General features: G+C 42.7%; 1 pseudogene; it reads left to right on the forward strand.

Moving 5' to 3' along the window:
- The first annotated feature begins 46 nt into the window (after window positions 1-46).
- On the forward strand, window positions 47-11,675 carry LOC109463924 (annotated as a pseudogene).
- The last annotated feature ends 359 nt before the right edge of the window (window positions 11,676-12,034 follow it).

A 12,034-nucleotide genomic window follows, 5' to 3' on the forward strand; every position in this document is an offset into this window, starting at 1 on the left:
CATGAATTTTAATTAGCTGCTCATTAAATGACAAGGTGATCGGCGTCTCCCGTCATTTCAATTGCAAGTAACTTCCTTGGTGGCCCCAGACAGAATTTGTGTCTTCCTCCGGCAAGAAAAAAATGAATCCTACTACTCTGTCCGCCCTACTACTGGTTACTGTCTGCTGTTTCATTCTGGTCGAAGTTGCCGTTGGCGAGGACAACAGTGCTGCAGCTGGTAAGTTATATATGATAACAAATTCGCCGTAATCTAAAAGAATCTGTTTTAGCGTCAACAAGAATGATGACTCAGGCCATGTTGATTTGATTATATGGATGACATCCTCTGGGAACCCCAAAACTGATGGGAGCGTGCGAATAAAAAAAAAGTTTTGAAAAAAGTTGCTTTAAAAGTTTTGAAAAAAGTTGCTTTCACTATGAAATCTACGTGGTCAAGAAGGTGGAACAAATGGCACAGAATATGTTATGGCGAATAATCTACTCTTCGAATTCATTTCTTTACATTTTTGTCATTTTTCCTTTGATTTCGGCATTCTACGACATTGGTATCGTTTCTACATGTTTTCCTTGCAACTTATGGTATATTTTTGCTCATTTAGCAACTGTCAACTGTTTTGCACGATTTACAGTATGGTTGAAAACTTTTTTTTTTTTTGGAAACGGCCGAAAATTCATGCGCGCGCGGATGTCATCCATATAATCAAATCAACATGGCCTAACTCATAAACAAAGTAACCGACACCATCAACTTAGGCCACACCACGTTTTAGGGACGTGGAACGTTCCCTGATAAGACAAAAACCATATAGTATATGAGTTAAGCATGAACGTATAAAAGGAATTCAACGTGTTAAACCAAGGAGTTAAAATCAAGCCTCCATGGTAACAGATTGCTTGGAAGTTCATTTCCTACAAATATGTACGCCTGTAGGTAAAGTAAACGACTTTTATAATTTGTTGGTTCCCTTGTATTTGCAAGCTGTCGCCGTAAATGACGCTACTCCCCACATTTTCAGAGTTTGACAGTCCCGACTTCCTCATGGACAAGAAAGCCATCAGGGGCTACATCAAGAGGGCGGACAACAGTGAGTAAATTATTTTCTAACGTGTTTTATAAATTATAAGAATATGGTTTTGCCGAAGTTGCAGTCGGATGCACATGCAAGCGAGTTACGTTCCTTGACACCAGCAAAGAAAGAAGAAGTTTCAACACAGAAAAAAACTTTCAACACAGAATACACACCTATATGTCAGACAGCTGTTTAAAGTTGTTTGACTGTCTCAGGCGCATGTAAATTACTTTGCATTTATGCGACAACAATTGATTGATTGAGGCATTTCAATAAGAAAAAAGGGGGGTAATTCACACCACACAAAACCCACGGAGAGATACTTACATTGACACCTTCGCGGGAATTATCACGTAGAAGATGATACATGTACATGTACTGAATAGCGCTAACTACCCCCAATTCACAGATGTTAAATACAACATACTTTAATAGGTTTAACCATGGAGGTAAAAAGAGACCTCCATGGTTTAACTCAATGTAGTACTCTGTGTCGTTGTTTTCTTTTTGTTTAATGTTAATTCACTGTTATCATTTCACAGCTTTTCTTTGTATTGAATTTTTGAAAGAAAAGAGATTTGCCATGGCATCGACTATTCGTCGTTTCTAAATATTTGAATTCCAACACAAGAAAGAAAAGACAATCATTGGGCACTGCACCCAACCATTGTCTGCTTTCAATGGTAAGTCAAAAGTGCCAGAAAGTTATTTTATAAATTATTTGCGCTTGTTTCTAAGATCTTTAGGGCTAATATCAATGTTGTCAATGTTGTATGACATTATTCTTTTTCTTTTTATAATTCCAGAAGCAAACGCAATACAGGAGATCCACGCCAGGATGGTCGCTACCGGACTGAAGAAGCGGGCAAAGAAGTTCATGAAAAAAGAACATTCTCGCAGTGAGTATTCGTTATGTCGTCTACCTTGAGTTTCTACAACGATAGTCTTGTTTTGTTTTGTTTTGTGTTTCTGTTCGAGGGTAGTCTGGATGTCATACTGTTAAAGGCCTCTCTGAGGGCTACAAAGACGGCTCCTTCCAACATGGAAGGAAACACACTGACTACTCTATGGTCTGACTGTGCTATGGGGCTGGCATAGTCTGGCATCCAGACTAGTTGGAAAGTTATTTGATGACATAACTGACAGGACCACTCTAGACTCATAACTAAAACCTCACAATTCTCTTTCCCTACAGTGAAAAAGTACCAGCAAAAGCTCAAGCACCACCAGAGAGGTAACGAGATCTCCAGGCGCCCTGACCAGCGCTCTGCCCGAGGCAACGGAGGAAATGCCCGCCGGGGGTATGGCGGCTACCGGCTCGGAAGAGGATACGGCTTCCGCGGCTAGTCACTGAGACCACGCTGAGATCATTCCTGTAGTGAAAACTACCGATATCTATTGATATTGCATTTTGTTTTAGCATAAAGGAGCTCCTTGGTTTTAGTCACTAATCGCTTAGCAACCTTTGTCGGTATCCTTGCACATGAATTTGCAATAAAACTTTTGGGTACTAGCAACAGAAGCTAGCGTTATGTTTTGTTTTCTTTCCATCCTACAAGTTCTATGATTATACATAAATGTATAGTCATAGATGTGTCAGATGTGTTTGTGTAATGTCGTGTGTCTGTGCTATGGACCATTGAGCCTGAAAATAAACAATAAACAAGAAGCCATAGGTGACAATTCTCCGTGAAGTATTATATATTGCAACAAAAAGAAGTAGCCATTGGCGACAATTCTCTGTGAAGAAAATAAATCGAACAAAGAAAAATTGTTTAAACGCGCGTCGGCTCAGTCATCTTAAGTCGCAACAACCAATCAGAGATGCGAAATGCCGACACGTGACGCGGGATTTGGGGAAGGGCGCGCGATGCCCGAAATATTTTTGCGTCAATATTCAGCGCCGTGTTTCAAGAGATTAATACCGAGAAACAAATTCTTTTCTTGTTTTGAACGCATAAACATGCATTTACGCTAATCTAGTATGATTCAGGGTTACTTTTTTTTACCTGCCATGGCCAGATTATCTAAAGATGTGTGTATTGTGTGTACAATCTACAGAAAGAGAAATGTACATCAGGTCCGATCATCCGATTTTCACGTTTCGGTTTTTTGGACTCGGTTCATGAACGTATTTTGGTTTGGCTCCTGGAATGTGCGAAAAAAATGACTCCCGGGACTGTCTACAGGGAACACTCGCACATTCGCGGTGTATCAGGACAGCGCGACTGGTCGGCGTTAGCGCAGTCCCTGCAATTAGTAACAGTTGCACATCAATCCGGCCGAAAGCATGATTGTGTAACACAGGCTACTTCTTCATATACCGGCTCATACTACACGACGCCTTTACAACTAGCAAATCATAAAATTACCCGATCTACTAGTACTGTATGTGCGGTTTACCAGCCCCAGACCACATCTGACCACGAGGCAGAACACATTGATGGGTTGCTCAAAAATATTGTCCATGTTTACAAAGAGCTGCTCCACTAACACTATGGAGCGGCCCAACCCAAAATATTGGCCATGTATCGTTGCTAGGACGACCGGCCAGTTGCTACGTGACTAAATACACGCCGCCACTAGGTCGCCACACCCGACCAGTTTGAAATCGATAGGATTACGTTATCGGTATTAACATTTCCTAATGTTGACCATCAGCCCCGCCGCGACTTACTACCGGTGACATAAACGGACGACAACATTTCAACGGCATGGGGATGTTTCGAAAATAACCATTTACTCCAATATCAAAACAGCTACGGTAAAAATAAAAAGACGTGCATCATCCCGGACATAATGCAACACCACATGCGAAATTACACAGAAATGCGACGTACGGAAGAATGCGTTTTGGCTGCGAACATCTTCCAAAAAACTTGGCATCTCTTAACCATGGGCAAAAACATCTGGAACCACTTATCAAAACCACCCCGTATCTGCATCGAACTGTAACCCTACCCTCCCCCACTGCTATTCCAAACAACGCGTTTTTCTGGACCATTCCAATTCGCCTCGTAATTGTAGGAGTGCGTCTGCGATATTACATTGACCGCGAAAGCAGCAACGGCAAAAATACACATTCGTGCATCAACACGGCCATGCCCGCAGACGGCGTATAAAATTGCGTGCCGATTACACAAAGAGAACCCAGTGTTTTGACTGCGAACATGAAAAATCAGCCGATCACAACACTCCGTCCGGAGGTCCTGACCTCCTTCACGGAGTAATAAATGTAATATTCCTCCGTCCTACCAAGGACATTATAACATTCCAGCAGATTAACTAATTTGCATTAAAAACCAGTTCTTCTGGTGTACGTACGCAATCACTCTGTTCCCCAAGCGTCAGAAACCAGAAGACCATTTCAGATCAAACAGCTGCAGCTAGAACCATTTGACGCTTTACTGTGGTGGACCGAATAGTAATAGACTTGCGCCCAAAGACATCTGTAGTGACGGGGTATAAGGAAAAATCAAGGATTGACGGAAACCTTTCCAGACATCATTGCTGGCAAATATTTTGAGGGTTCTTGTGACAGACAGGTGAGTACTAAAAATGACTTCTGTCTTCTTATTCTTACATGCAGTCCAACAGCGAACTGCATGGAATAATTCTTTATCACCGTCAAAAACTAGTCGATCGTTTAAACGATTCCTGTCTTAAGCCCTTTATCTAATGCTTTGGAGAAAAGAGAAGTTACAAAAAAATAAGAGGCATATAGCAAGTTGTCCTTGCTATATATATTTCTTAAAGTGCTCATGACACCAACATATGATTTTAGCTTATTGTAATTGACATAACTAGTACAGTATTACCTGGCTAACAGCCTTGGAAAAGTCAGCACAAGCCAGTCCTGGCAGGCGATTTGCATTCTATATTTCATTTTTGCATGTCTGTATTTTTTCCTGAGCTGATGTCACCCAGTGATGTCAGTTCAGGAACAAGCCACAGAGATGCAAAAATAAAGCAGAGTTGCAAATAGAGATGCCCAAGGAAGGCGATTGGGAAGCTTGCTAAGAGTGTTTCCAAAAAGTCACTTTTAGAAGGCCGTACAAGCTCAATTTCTCAGTTATCGTGATTGAAACAAACTTCCAGTGACTATATGTATGTACACTTCCGATATTTGTATGTTTTTTAAAGACTTTTTTGGTGTCATTTGGTCTTTCAGCTTACATGTAGCTTGTACACGGTTCTATAGCGATATGGAAGTATTTTTAACACCATCAAAAACTCGTTCCAAAAACATGATCCAATTGACAGAAAAGGGGGCGTTGTTTCGGACGCCGCCATCACACAAATCAACGCTTGCTTTCGGGCAAAACTGCATTTGCATAATTAGTATAATCTGTTGATGTTCCGCCTGCAGATTAAGGCCTCGGAGTTTCTTTCCGTATTCGTAGCATTTCTGTAATAAACGCAGGTCGGAATTTTTCACTCTTCCGGTTGAAAGGGGTGCTGTGCCGCTTATCAATACACTTGATTGATATCTTGTGTAAACTAGATTATGCTAATTACGACCTTATTTCCATAGTCAATGAGACAAATAAAAACAAAACATTTTCAAAAACCCATATATTTCATGGAGGTATGAGATCTCGGAATTCTTGTTCATGGAGGTAATCATTCAAAAATGCATTGAAAAACGATTCCCCACTGCATTGTCATGACTTGTCATGGCAGTTTGGGCTGTACCAAACAAGCCGGGGAGGGTTGACTCGGTCACCTCTGAAGAGAAATGTGACTGTACAGAAGTTTGACCACCATGGCTTTATTTCTTTAGACAATAAAATCTAAACGTGATGATCCCAACACGTTTTGTACAGATTAAATGGCTAAAAGTCTATAAATGTGAAACCACGAAATTCACCAACTTATCCGCAAACCATTCAGACCGTAAGCTTGGTGGTATGTTTTTCTAGGTCAGGGCTAATAGGTCAGGGCCAGATAGCGGCCGTGTACAAACAGTGCAGGTACTGAGGTAGTGTGTTTTCGTCGTCCAAAGTTCACGTTCTTTTACTTCAGCGTCAAACGGATCGGCTTGTGGTGCGTATGTATATGGTGTGGTTTCTAGTTATGATGTTGCAATGCTATTACTAGATAACTTTCATGTCGGTTTTACTTCTGTGAAAAAAGTGGCTGCACCTATAGCTAAAGCCGAACGTTTCAAGATGCTTCTCAACCCTCCCCCAACCGAATGTTGGTTTATGATATTCCTTGCAAGAGAGCTGGACCCTCCAACACTTGAACGTTGTATTTTGTATTGACAGCGTGATTAGAAGAAGGCAAAGGCCAAGAACGTTGAGTCTTGATATAGACGGTCGCGAATATTAAAGTCGGAAAGAAGCCTATATACTGACTATAGTATCAGGTGTGGTATCAAACTTTATGCAGCTTATATTATTATTTTTTTAAACACAGTCGTACTTATAGGTTTAAAAGATCCTAAAACATGTGGAAGAAGCTGTTGACGTCAAGTTCCCGGATTCTGAGGGACTTGCCCGACTTTCGGAAGCTGACAGCTGCAGTACCGGCAGGTATCGCAAGATGTCAGCATTCAGAGGCGGGCGTCCATGGGTCAGGTCCAGTGCCATATGGGAAGCAAGGTGAGGAGTTCCTTACGTCCGGTTTAGGGTCAAGATTTTGCTTCGGGATGCGTGGAAGGGCCAGATTTGTGAGAATGCGTATGGCTTTGAGCTTGTGACTGTGTGTGTGTATTTGTATGACAAAGTGAGTGAGTGTGTGTGTGTGTGTGTGTGTGTGTGTGTGTGTGTGTGTGTGTGTGTGTGTGTGTGTGTGTGTGTGTGTGTGTGAGAAGACTGAGGCAGAGATACAGTGATAGACATGATAGACTATAGATTTACAAGAAATTTTCCTTGCTGTATGTACCACAGGTTCCCCGCCACAGCATCTGATGCCCCGGCTCCTCGACATGCGAAATGGTCAGAAGGTAACTTCTACATGATAGCAGTTTATTATCAACCAAGATTCATAGCAGTTGGGAATCGTCTATGGACCGTCAATGGATCCGGACCGTACATTTTCTTGTTCTTGTAATAATAAACCATTCTACTACTAGCTAGCATCAGATACGGCAGGTATCCCGAGGTTGTAAGACCCATGCTAGCTGACAAAGGGGACGACCATACGTCTTTGAGTCGGCTACTTTAAATACGTACTTATACATACTTTAGCAATCACACACCCTGATGCCATCCCTTGTATTTGGTCTTAGCGCGAGGGTGTATGTGGTGTGGGGGTTAAAAAACTGTCGTCATGACCTAGTCCTGTTCATGACCTAGTCCTGTTCTTTCCACAGGTCCAGCCGACCTTCTCGGTGGAGGAACTCCAGCGGAGACTCAACCTGCTGCGCACCTTCATGACCAGCAATGAAGTAGACGCCGTCCTCTTCACGTCCTACCATAACATCAACTACTACAGCGACTTTCTGTACACCTCATTCGGCAGGACCTACGGGCTGGTCGTCACCATGGATAAAGTGCTCACCATATCCGCAGGTACGCAACCGGAAGTTCGCTAAAAAAAACTTTTAAAAAAGGCTATGAGCACGTAGAAAATGTATTTCGTTCACCATCCGGGTGGACCGAAACTTTTCCATTTTGCACACTGATATAGCCTGGGTAGGGGTACCATCCTGGTTACTTCACGTCCGCTCCCACTAACCACCAACCATGATGGTGGTAGCGACTGTGAGAGTGGACGCAAACTAACCAGGGTGGTACCCAGGCTAATACTGATAGCCTTTTCCTTTTGAAACATCGTAGCCGTTGACGGCGGCCAACCCTGGAGAAGGACGCAGATCGGTGACAACGTCGTCTACACCGACTGGCAGCCAGACAACATCTACCACGCGGTCCGAGTGGAGCTGGCGGGGCGAGGCTGCAGGACGCTGGGCCGGGCGTGGAGCTCGACCACTTGTCGCAAGACCGTTTCGCCAGGTTGAAGCTCGCCATTCCGGACATGCAGATAACAGACATAGGGAAGGGCACCATGCCACTGCGCGTAAAGAAATCGGACGAGGAGATTGCACTTATCAGGTGCGTATGTTCAACTTGTTCTCGCTGTATATCCTCATGTTTCTTGTTGCTTCGGTCAAAACAATGTATCCTACTATAAATAGTTTTAACTTTAGAATATTTTATTTTTATTTAATTTTATTCACATTTATTTTCCGAGGATGAGGCAAAAAGTTATAAAACTTATCTCAGCCCTCTCCTCACACATAAAAGGATACAATAAAACAAAGTAATAATAATAATAAGAAATGACAAGGGTACATAGTAGGCTGGTGTACAAATCAAAATGAATCAACTAAATCAAACAAAACGTCCTGTCTGCAAAATAAAGTTGAAAACCACATCAAATATGTTACAGTTGTTGACAAACGACAATGAGGGGTTACCCCTGAGAATGGTTGAACATAAAGTGTTGTCGGTGACGTTGTTTGTGTCAAATGGCAGAATGTTAGTTAGAGATGATAACATGTCAATGCGTTCGTCAGTGTACAGTGGGCAGTGTAGGAAGTAGTGTACAGCTGTTTCGTTGAAGTAACCACATTTGCACGCAGGACTGGGCACACATTGATGTTGGAACAGGTGAAAGTTTAACTGACTGCGGTTGAGTCTGAGTCTGGTAAGGTGGATAGCTGGGTTTCTCGGACCGCGGGAGAAGTGAGGTTGAGTGTGAGGGCTGTGATAAAACGTCTCCAACTCTTTTTTAAAGATGGCAATTGATGTTGATGCTCGTGTAGTTAATGGCAAGTTATTCCAGGAAACAATGGAAGTAGGCAGAAAAGATCTTTTGAATTTCTCAGTTCTAGCAGGAATTAAGACGTAATTCTGATCAGTACGGAGACTGTAGGGGGTGGAGTCACGGGTTTGTAGTGGTACCAATTCCTGTAAGTATTTTGGTGCTAATTCTTTGATAATTTTATAAAAGTTTACAAGTTTATGCTTTTGACGCCTACATGACATGGTTTCCCAGCCAACCTCAGACAAGATGCTATTACTATTTGTTCCTCTCATTGCGCCAGTACATATCCGAGCTGCATTGAGTTGAACAGATTCAATTAAGTCAGAGTCTTTACCAGTTAATCCGTCCCAAACAACGTCGGCATACTCCAGTAATGGCCTTATCATTACTTTATATAAGGTTTCAAGAGTTTACTATATTCAACTTTAGAATATAGTATTCATGGTTGGAGACAAATTTTTAAAATGTTTAATCTCAAAGCTACTTGGAATAAGTTAGAGTCAACATTGGAAGATGTTTTGTTTTCTGCACTCTCTTTCTCTCTCTCTCTCTCTCTGTCTCTCTCTCCCCCTCTCACATCCATCTATCTATGGTCCATTCCTGCCGTGATTGGAGCAGAGAAGGCGCCCGCATTGCTGACCTGGGCGGCTGGGCTGTAGTGGAGGCGCTAGAAGAGGGCGTGCCTGAGTACGAGCTGGCGATCCACGCTGCCAACGCCATGACGAGGGAAGTGGCCAGGACCTACCCGCACGGCGAACTCATGAATAGTCAGTACAAACTTCCTTATAAGGCTGTGTCACGTGACGTCACGGCCGCCATTGTGGCTGGTTACACCTGGAAGAATCAGAATTATGATACTGTGACTGTATACATTATACAAATACAATTTTTACTTCAAACTGCCAAATAGAACATGATAACAGAAAAAAATAAGATATATTTTCTGTTGTTTCGTTTGTTTTGTTCAAACAACTTCTCAATGTCGACTAGAGACCGAGACCTAAACCTATTATCAAGTTGAATTCAGAGTAACCCAGTTGTGTCAATGATTTTTGATTTGTGGTACATTGTACAAATGTCGTGGTTCTGAAGTGATATTCATCTTTCAATATTAATCATATTTCTGTAGTTGATATATATTATATATCGGGTATAACCCAGGAATACTAAGATTTTGGTTCCTTTTCTCCCCCAGCTTGGGCCTGGGTCCAGTCAGGGATCAACACTGACGGGGCACACAACCCTGTGACGTCACGGCGCGTGCGCAGTGGGGACATCATGTCAGTCAACACCTTCCCAATGATTGCTGGGTATGACTTTGATTTTGTCAAGTTTTCAACTGACAACATTTCAGTTGATATTGGGTTTTAGCATTTTACAAGGTATTTTGGTAGACACTTTTTGCTACAATATTGTAATGTATGGTGTTTTCTTTCGCTAGAGTAGACCTTGCAAGGTAACCTATAGGGTTTTTGTACGCCATAACGTAAGAAATTGTTGTTGGTACATGTATCATTTTATTACCTCAAAAACTGTTGACATTATAACTGGTGTCATATGCATCTCCGTCCTTGTATCCCAGGTACTACACCGCCCTGGAGAGGACCATGTTCCTGAACCACGCCTCAGACGCTCACCTCGCTCTCTGGGAGATCAACTGTCAGGTATTAATAAAACTCTGTCTATAACCTATGGTTATCTATCAGTGAATAATTCTTTTCTACCGTGGCCGACAAGTACACATGTTTGCTCAGGTGACGTAGGCGTGTACTTGTCGGTCACGGTACTTTTCCGTAGCAACAGTGTTTATAAAAGTCGCTCTCCCTCGTTTTTTTTTAACGAGTCTCACCTCTCTGTACTGTTCCCTCCCCTGTGACTACCAGGTCCACCGGCGGGGCCTGGAGCTGGTCCGGCCGGGAGCGCGCTGCTGTGACATCGCCACCGAGCTGAACGAGATGTACCGGCAACACGGGCTGCTGCAGTACCATACCATCGGCTACGGGCACTCCTTCGGCATCATGTGTCACTACTACGGCAGGGAATCTGGTCAGATGTTTTTATGTTTGCTCTGTTTCCTCTTCTTTTTCTTCAAACCAATAAGGTCAATGACCTAAACCAGATGTCTGTCACCATGGTAACTAGTGTTAGGTTACATTATGTTGCAATTTTATAGCAGGAAGGATTTAGACTCCCGCCTGACATGTGTCTGACCATATATATGAATGTGTATGAGTAAGGATTAACAGAGCAGGCCATATGCGAAGGTAAATATTATGCATTTGCTTTGCAAATGTTACCTTTCAGGTTATTAAAATGACGAAACCCGGTCGTTATGAAAACATCAATAATTGAATAAAGCTGACCTTCAAGTGCACTTTGAAACGGGGACATGGGAATTTGTGCGATTCGTAGCTTGAAGGCTCCGAATATATTAAGTGTGCCTCTGAATCTTCCGTTCTTGGTCCCAGAGGTGGAGCTGCGAGAGGACATCCCGACCGTTCTCGAGCCCGGGATGGTCATCTCCATGGAGCCGATGATCATGATCCCCGAGGGCATGCCGGGAGCGGGCGGGTACCGGGAGCACGACATCCTGGTGGTGACAGAGGACGGGGCGGAGGACATCACAGGCTTCCCGTTCGGTCCTGAGCACAACATCATCAAGAAGCCTTAGCCAAGCCTGCTGTATTTTAGGAGACTCCTGCATGGCCGCGATCCGCGCTAGCGCCGAGGAGTTGGCATGCAGTTTCCAACACGTTTTTGCGGTGCAACGACATCTTTTTAATTCTCAAATGGCATTATGAACACATGTAGGCATACAGAGCAAAAAAAATGTGTAAAACAACGATGTTTGAAATGGTTGAAAAACTACATGATGGGCCTTTAACAGAGTAGCCAAACGATGAAAACTGCATGGTCGCCTCAGATCAGCAAGATGCACACAATGAATTGTTACTGAAGCAGCTGGATAGATTTTGAAAACTGCCAGGCGTTACATTTCATAAGTTAGGCTCTTTACTTGTCAAAGCAAATTTGAAGCAAATACAACGACTGTAGAAAGACATTGCTATAGCGTCAAGTAAAACGGTGGGATCTGTGTAATAAAAAAGCTTTCCAATGATGCATAATACAATGTAACGGTAAAATTGATAATAACTTAAAAGATATGATCGACCAAATTCAAGTTTCCTT

The sequence above is a fragment of the Branchiostoma belcheri genome, unplaced genomic scaffold, assembly GCF_001625305.1.
Source record: "Branchiostoma belcheri isolate BF01 breed outbred unplaced genomic scaffold, Haploidv18h27 scaffold13, whole genome shotgun sequence".
Classification (NCBI taxonomy): domain Eukaryota; kingdom Metazoa; phylum Chordata; class Leptocardii; order Amphioxiformes; family Branchiostomatidae; genus Branchiostoma; species Branchiostoma belcheri.